This window comes from Antechinus flavipes, chromosome 4, assembly GCF_016432865.1.
Source record: "Antechinus flavipes isolate AdamAnt ecotype Samford, QLD, Australia chromosome 4, AdamAnt_v2, whole genome shotgun sequence".
In the NCBI taxonomy this organism is placed as follows: domain Eukaryota; kingdom Metazoa; phylum Chordata; class Mammalia; order Dasyuromorphia; family Dasyuridae; genus Antechinus; species Antechinus flavipes.
In genome coordinates this window covers 184,735,411-184,744,789 of record NC_067401.1, presented here as the reverse complement: position 1 = coordinate 184,744,789, position 9,379 = coordinate 184,735,411, and positions in this window count along the sequence as shown.

The following is a 9,379-nucleotide window of genomic DNA, read 5'->3' as shown; positions in this document are numbered from 1 at the left end:
GAATAATGATGAGATTAGAATTAGGATTCAGAAAAGGAATGGGCTCTTAGATTAGAATTTTATGAATGTGAAAAACTGAAATGACATTGAGTAAAGTTCAGGAATAGAATTCAAAGCATAGGGTTAAACTTCAATTCCAAAGTACTCATAATAAAATGAGTATAAATAAGATGCTCTCCATCTTCACAGAATGAAGATTATTGCATATTTTTTCTTTCTTTTCTTTATTTTTTTGCACATGACTAACTACACATATTTGCAGTGGGTTGAGAGGAAGGAAGAAGGGAGAGAATTCAGTACCAAAAATAAAATTAAATTAAAAATAAAAGTATGAGGCTCGTGTAAATGTCAGAAATAGATATGATATAGGTAAAACTAGTTTTTAGATTAAGATAATTTTAAGAATAAGGTAAGGATTTGATAAGGGGACAAGAGGCAGGAGAAGGTTAATATTAGGGCTCTGCTTCAGGATCAGGACAAATCAAGGATTTGGCTCAAGATTAGGGGCAGACTTTAGAGTAATAGTAAAGGATAGCACATTAAGCTATGTGCTTGGGGCTAGCCCTGAAATGTGAGGGAGAAGGCAGAAAGGATAGAGAGGGAGGGAGCTCAATCACGTCAGTTATGCTCTCTATGGAGATCTCTACTCACCCCATAACTGATGACGACAGTCAGCAAGCCCTGAAGCACTACCACCAAAGTTCACTTTTCAAGATGCAAATTCTATGTAAAGTATTTGTGGTATCCGTGCCAGGCTTTTCCCCTGCTTTTAAAATTTCCTCCCAGACCATATCTGCCGCATCTACTAAAGCTCTGATGCTGACACAGAATCCCTTGTGAGGGTCATGGTCAAGGAGGGTGTGTTTCCTAGGTTTAGACTAGGTTAGAGATTCTGATATCATCAGGGCAAATCAGATAGATCATTTTCCTCTCCCCAAAATTTCCCCAAAATGTGAAATTCAGTTACAGTAAGTTGAGAAAGGCAGTGTTGTAAGAGAAATGTTTTGTAATTCTAGGACTTGGATTTAAATCCCATGTGGCACAACTATTCTGAACTATTTTTTCATAAAATGAAGGGATTGAATTTGTTAAGATTCCCCCCTAATCCCTACTCCCAGCATTTGGGGTTAAGTGACTTGCCCAGGATCACACAGCTAGTAACCATCAACAGTCTAAGACTGGATTTGAATTCAGGTCCTCCTTAAGTGAGAGCTGATAGTTTATCCACTGCACCACCTAGCTTCCCTCTAAGATCTCTTTTAACTCCAAATCTATGATTCTAGTTTGCAATGCTAGACACAAAGTATCTTCTTCATGAATCTATGTTTTGGTGAAGACAATTTATTTTTCTTTTTTTGTTTTTCTGCTGAGTCAGAAAAGAAAAGTGACTTGCCCAGGGTCACACAGCTAATAATAATTAGGTGTCTGAGGCCAGATGTGAACCCAGGTCCTCCTGACTTCATGGCTGGTGCTTTATCCATTGCATCAACTAGCTGCTCCCATAAAGGAATCTTGGAAGGGAAAAAAAGATGCCTCAAGATGACGTCCTAAAAAATGTGCTGGGAAAATGCTACTCTTTTTCTTTAATGGGAAAAGGAATATTTAAACATTTAGAGCCAAAGCTGATGCCTTTTCAAAGTCACTGCCCAGCACAGAACCCAGAAAAGTTTAGACAGAACCATAATTGACTATATCAATTCAACTAGAAATGTTTCTGTACATAGTGCTTAGATTAGCAAGATCAGTATTAGAGAGAAAGAAAAGGGTCTGGATAGGAATAGGTTTAGGGTCCGTCAATAAGCATATATTAAACTCATACTATGTTTGAGGCACTGTGTTGAGAGTTGGGGATATAAGAAAGGCATATGACACAGGGTCTCTCTCCTCAAGGAGTTTCCATTCTAATGCAAACAACTGTGTATAGACAAGACAGGTAGGTGGTACAATGGATAAAGTGCCTGGCCAGAGTCAGGAGGGCTGTGTGATTCTGAGCAAGCAAGTTATTAAATCCTATTGGCCTAGGTTTCCTTATCAGTAAAATGAGTTGAAGAAGGAAATGGTAACCTATTCCAGTTTATTTGCCAAAGAAATCCCAAATTGGGTCATGAAAATTTATTTGGATATAACTGAAATAATTGAACAACAACATGTATAGACAAGATTTATAAATACCAGAAGGAAATTAATTTCAGAGGGAAGATATTAACCCTGGTGTGGAGAATAGAGAGTTTGATTAGGAGGGAAAAAAACCTATTATTAAAGATAGAATTTGGGCTGAGTCTTGAATGGAAGTCAGAATAGACAGATGTAAGGAGCAAAGGCAGTCCAAGCATGAAGTACAACCAATGCAAAGGCATAGAAACAGGAGGTGGGGTGTCCTGTACTAAGAGTAGGAAAGCAGATGATTCTGGATGGTAATGAATGCAAAAAGAAATAAAATGTAAGGAAACTGGAAAAGGAGAAAGAAACTAGTTGTAAAGGACTTTAAATGCCAGATAAAGAAAGTACTTTATATTTATTCCTGGAAGCAATAACAAGACACTGGAATTAATTGCTGATATTTATATGCTGATATTGCTGGAACAAATCACATAACTCACTTCCCTATTTTTCAGATTTCTGGACTTTATTGGGGAGGAGAGAAAGGAAGAGGTGGAGGGATGATAAGTGTCACGATCAGACATTAGAGAAAGGATTTTGAATGAAGAATGAACAGGAGTGGATAGAGATTTGAGGCAGAGAGACTGATCAAAAGGGAATTGCAATAGTCTAAATGACTAAAGTGTCATCTGAGTAGAGAGATTGAGGTACAAAATGTGAAGGTAGAAAAGGAAAGACTTGGCCACAGACAGATATGTGAGGTGAGTTTGAGTGAAGGGTTGAGGATGACACCAAATTTGTGAGATTAGGTTATTGGACGATGGTTTGTACCCTCAAAAGTAGTAGAGGATTTCAGAAGAAGAAAGTTTGAGGATGAAAATAGAGTTTTGTTTGGGGCATATTGAATTTAAGTTATCTGGGGAGCATCCAGTTCGAGATATATAAATGTTTGGTGTGTTGTGATACCGCAGCTCAGGAGAGAAGTTAAGGCTGAATATATAGATCTGGGAATCATCTGTAAAGAAATAATAATAGTATAAATAATATAGAGGGAAAAGAGAAGGGCCCACAACAGAGTATTGGAAGATATCTATGCTAGTGGGTGTAACCTAGATCAGAAACTAGCAAAGGAAATTGAGAAGGACCAGTTTGACAGGTAGAAGAACCAGCAGAGAACAATGTCATGAAAACCTAGAGAGGAGAGAGCCACCAGAAAAGGGTGATCAACATAGTCAAAGGCTGGTGAGAGGTCAAGGAGAATCTCTTTTTGTCTCAAGGAGACTGAGGCCTGAGAAGGGGCTAATGTTATGATAGGGGTTAGGAATGGGATTGTAGTTCATTTGGAATTAAATGTAGGGATAGGGATAAAAAATTGGGCTAATGTTAATTTGTTTGGCTTAGAAAGTTAGGGTTGTTTTTATCCTGATTCTTCTTGCATAACATGACTGATGAAATATATTTAATATGATCTCACATGTATAAACTGCTTGTCAACTTGGGGAGAGGGAAAAAGAGGGAGAGAAAGGAAAAAATTGGAAATCAAAATCTTAAATGTTGAAAACTAAAAAATAAATCCAAATGAGAATCATTTAACAAAATAAAGAAAAATATAGCACACACATACAAAAAGAAAGTTAGGGTTGGAGATAAAATTAGGAATGGATTAAGCAATAGAGTTAGGATTTTAAAATAAGTCTTAGCAGAAACCAAGGTCCCATATACAACAAAATATTTCTAGCAGCACTTTTTCTGACAGCAAAGGACAGGAAATAAAATTAATTCCCATTGAATGGGGAATGATTAAACAAACTAAAATAAGTGAATATTATAGATTTGAAGATTTGGAGAAGCATAGCAAAATGTAGATGAATTTATATAAAGTAAATGAAACCAGGAAAACAATATATTAGTTGTATCATCCTGGCCAAGTCTTTCTGCCTCAGGTCTCTCATTTGTCAAATGGGAATACCTTCTCTGTTATGAGAATAAAATGAGATAATATGTATAAAATGCTATACAAACATTAAAGCATTATATAATGCTAGCTATTATATATATATAGAGAGAGAGACCATAACATCAGAAATTGAAATAACAATAAAATGAAATAGAACAATGTGTGATTACAATTACATTTCAGAGGCAAGGGACTATAGGTACTAAAAATTACTTATGCTGTCAAACTCATATCAGTTGAATTTGCTGAACAACTTATTTTCTTTCTTTTAAAATCTTTATTATAAAGGAAAGCTCAATAAAAACATTAATAAAAAGAGAAGAAGATCTTAGGATTTTAAAATAAGTCTTAGCAGAAACCAAGGGCCCATATACAACAAAAAGAGAACTAGATCTTAATTTAGAGATAAGAATTATGTAAAAGTCTCCTTTGGAGTATCACCTAACATGAATAAAATGGACAAAAGTAATTTAAAATAACAAAATTCAATGCCACCAAGATTTAGAGAAATGACCCAATTATTGACCCAATTGTTGGTGAAACAGCAAACTTGTAGAATCTATTTGGAGAATGATAAAATAAATTGTCGTGCATTAGTTAAAAAAAAAAAAAACAACACATGAGGAATGTGTGTATATGTGCATGTACATGTCTGTTTACATGTATGTCTAAGTAGATGCTTTTGTGCATGCATGTGTATGATAATGTATAGGCCACTGTTTTTCATTTCTCCAACCCCACTGACCCCTCCTTGGGTCACTATTTGGTTACAGATGATACCAAAGAGTAAGGTCCTGGTTGATCATGTCATTTTGATATAACCTAAAAATGTTTCTGTATAGGAAGATCTGTACTCAAAAGGAGCATTGGACTAATATAATTACTAAGACAGATATATATGAGATATGCAAATATATGGAAAGATCAATATGAAATAATGCAGAGTGGAAAAATCCATTTAAAAGACTGGAGTTCACTTCAGCTATGACCATATAAGAAGAAAAGAAAAGACCATAAAAGAGAAAAAGAATGAAGAGACAATGAATCTTTTCCAGGACTTAGAGAGGATGACTGGAAAGTTGTTGTAAAAAATGAGTGAATTGAAATAAATTCATTTAAATGTAGATAGTAACTAGATAGTTACTAAACAAGTTTAAGTGTATTGATGTTCAATGTTAAAAGAAAGATTTCCTTTTTTGACTGTGCATTCCACAATCAACAATCCCAAGTATGTTAAAACATCAAGAAAAACAGGGAAGAGGAAGAAATAAGAAACTTCTGTTAGGTACAGAATATATCTGTACCTATCCACTAGTGGATAAAACACTGGGTATAAAGTCAAAAAGAGTTTAAATCTGTCCTTGAACACTTACTAACTGTGTGATCCTGGGCAAGTCACTCAATTTCTGTTTATCTCAGTTTCCGCAATTATAAAATAGGGATAATAATAACATCTATTTTCTTTGATTGTTGTGGGGCTCAAATGAAATAATTTGTAAAATGCTTAGTATAGTGCCTGACACACGCAGGCACCTAATTAAAGTTTGTTTTCTTCCTTCTCTAAAAAAATACATATGTATTGTTTATAATATCTATTTATTTAATGAAAGAGTATTAAAAGATCTGTTTCCTCTTCAACACTCCCTTCTCCTCCCTCTATGCACCTTTTAAATGTTTCATTGACAATTTTGTTTTTGTATCTATCACTACTTAACTTCTATTCCTTTTTAATAACGCATATTTGGTCACACAAAACATCTATATATTGACCATACTCAAGAATTCATGTTGTATTTGGACTTCTTAGTCCATCACTGCCTTCCAAGAGGTGCTTCATCCTCAATCTTTTGAACCAATGATTAGACAGAGTTTTAAAGTATTTCAGTTACTTGCTTTCACATTTATTGCTATAACCATCATATACACTGTTTTCATGGTTCTATATCCTGAAAAGATATGTTATATCCTCTAAGTGATAGAAATTTTCCACAATAACCTTCATGATGTATGAATATTTTTGTGTGACCTCAACATATAGCTGGGCCTTGGTCAGTGTGCCAGGGCAGACCAGGTAAAGGTAACCCTCATGAATTAATTGAGACAAATTAGAAAATGGGAAGATAACAGTCTATCTACTTAGAATCAGAACAATATGGGAGGAAGAAAGTGTCTGACAAGAGAGTCAGCAAAAGAATCATAACATAAAAGAATCTTAAAAACCATCTATCAACCTCCTTATTTTACAAGTGAAGGCCCAGAGTAATCAAATATAGTATCTAATGTTATGAAAGTGCAAACCCAGAAATTCAGGGCATTCAGACTCCAAGTTCAGCTGTGGAGAGATATGTCCAGCTTTGTTCTTGCCCATACCATACTTTGAGAAAATAGACTATTCCTGAATGGGTAATTGTAATTGAGGATGTTTAGGAACATCCAGGCATATTGATCATATTGGTTAAGCTCTCTGGTTTTTTGGTACCATATCACATATATAATCAACTTTACTGTTTCTGTTTATTTCTTTTGACCTTTTTTCTAATAAGGGGGCTAAAGGCTAGACCTAGGTTCAAAAGAATGAGGATGAAGCATCTCTTGGCAAAGTAGTGATGGGCCAAGAGGTCTAAATCCAACATAAATTCACCTGTATGGTCAATATATGGATATTTTGTGTAACTGAGTATTTATTAGGGAGGATTTCTACTAAGGAGGAAGGGAAGAGGGAGGTGTTGGTTAGTAGTAATAGATATTAAAAAAAAAATGGTAATAAACATCTAAAGGGTGCAGAGAGGGAGGAGAGGGGAATGCAGAAGAAATTGATCTAGTGAACTCCCAAGTGAGAGAAATACCAATACTGCTCTCCATCTGCTCTGTGATCAGTACTGTAGCCTTAGAATTGCCCGGAGCACTGAGAGGTTAAATGATTTATTATGAGTTACATAGCCAATATGTGACAGAGGGAAGATTTGAATCTAGTTTTCCTGACTTCAAGATCAGCTTTCTATTTACTCTACCAAGTCATCTTCCAATGATTCTGTAGAATCCTTACTAAGCCTTCAACAATGACCCAGGCCTGGCAGAGAAAAGAGAGACTTTTCTAATAAAAGAGTTAACCAGTACTGCTTGCCATCTAGGGGAGGGGGTGGAGGGAGGGAGGGGAAAAAAAAATCGGAACAGAAACGAGTGTCAATATAAAGTAATTATTAAATAAAAAATTTAAAAAAAAAAAAGAGTTAACCAGTAAAAATTAGAATTCTTTAAGGAGTCAAGCTACTAGAATAAATGAGATCAGGAATTCAAGGAATTGGAGGCAGGTAATGGGCCCCCAGGACATTTTCTTTCATGTTGAAAGACTTGAAGGCCCTGTTGACATTTGGGACCTTGTGTTCCTTTATACATAGTAAGGTTATATATAAAGTATTGCATTTTTTGTGGACCTCTTTGGCAATGTGTGGACTCTTTCCCAGAATAATGTTTTTAAATACATAAATAAAATCAATTATATCGAAATAAAGCTATCTACCTATATAAATATTTATAACTTTATTTCATTATGATTGGTATATATATGATAAATTAAATTAGGTACATTAGTTTTATATATGTGTGTGTGAGTGTGTATATATGTATGTATATAACAAGTTCATGGACTCCTTGCCCCCAGCTTAAGAATCTCTGCCTTGTTAGGATTAGGTATTGGTTAGGATAACTTTAGGAATAGTAATCCTAAAGCCACAGAAATAGATACATTTTAAATTTGTGTTAGGGACCCAGATTAGGAATAGGATTATACATAGCTCTTTTCAATAGTGAGGTGATTCAGGACAGTTCCAATGGTCTTGTGATGGAGATAGTCATTTGCACCCAGAGAGAGGACAGGGGGGACTGAGTTTGGATCACAACATAGTATTTTCACCTTTTTTTGTTGTTATTTGTTTGCATTCTGTTATTTTTTTCCTTTTTTTTCCCTTTTTGATCTGATTTTTCTTGTGTTACATGATAATTGTGGAAATATGAATAGAAAATTTGCATATGTTTAACATATATTGGATTACTTGCCTTCTAGAGGAGGTGGTAGGGGGAAGAGAGAGAGAAAAAAATTGGAATACAAGGTTCTGTAAGCGTGAATGTTGAAAACTTTGCATATGTTTTAAAAACAAAAAACTTTAAAATACAAGTAGATAAATAATTTTATTTTAGTTGCTTTGAAAAAAAAAAAAAAAAAAAAGGAACAGTGTTATGGGCCAGAACTTGAAACAAGGTGCTAAATAAATGGAATTGAGGAGACAGTGGTTAAATCTAGCTTAGCATTGATTTAATCCTACAACAAATAATGGTTTCCTACTGATATAATGATTGATGTATACTCAGTGTGGAACATATAAGGAGGAGCTCTCAGGGCCAGAAAGGACAGGTGCAGCAGAAGCTCTCAGAGGCTGAGACAAATTAATTCCATCTTCCACCTTTGTGCTGGTGGGAGGCTGAAGTACAAACCTTTGGATTCGGAGACATTCGGAGGGAACTAGAGCAGAAGCTGGCAGAGACAAAGGACTAGTGGCAGGAGCTCTTGGAACCAAGGAGAGAAATAAGGTTCTAAGAAAGCTAACTGGGCTCAAGGAAGGAGACAAGACTTTGAAGGAGACAATAAAGGATTTGGACTTTAATTTCTGGCTGCATTCAGGGTGATTACACTGAACTGAAACTAAGGCTGCCTCCAGAAGCCCCCCAAGAAACCTGCTCCCAGAAAATATTATATTTTAGAGAAGATTATTACAGAACAGGATTATGATTAATACTGGAATATTGGTAGACATTGAATAGGAAGATAACTGGACATAGAGTAGACTCACACATGGGTGAGTTTAAATTTTGCTATTGTCTCAATATGTGGTATTGGGCAATTAACTTTCCTTTTATCTCAGTTTCCTCATGAGTAAAATAAAAAAGTTAGATTAGAAAACCTATAATTCTCTTCTAATTCTGACAATCTATTATCCCCTATTTAGGGCTAAAAATATAGTCATATAAATATAGTCATTAAAATATGTGGTTGGGTCTATCTTTCTTTATTAATGACTCATTTTCCTATTAAGTTTCTATCCAAATTCAAAGAACTATGGGGTATGGACATATCAAAAATTATTTTTCAATAAACTTTCTCAATCCCCTACTTTCTCACGCTCTTAGTCTGAACTGACAAGTTTTCTTTATCTTTTAGGTTAATTTTCCTTTCTCAATAGCAAACCTAGCATTTATAGACTGGACAAATAATCACAAATGATTATAAACTTTAATAGCAGCTCATATACTTTAAAGAGCATTTGA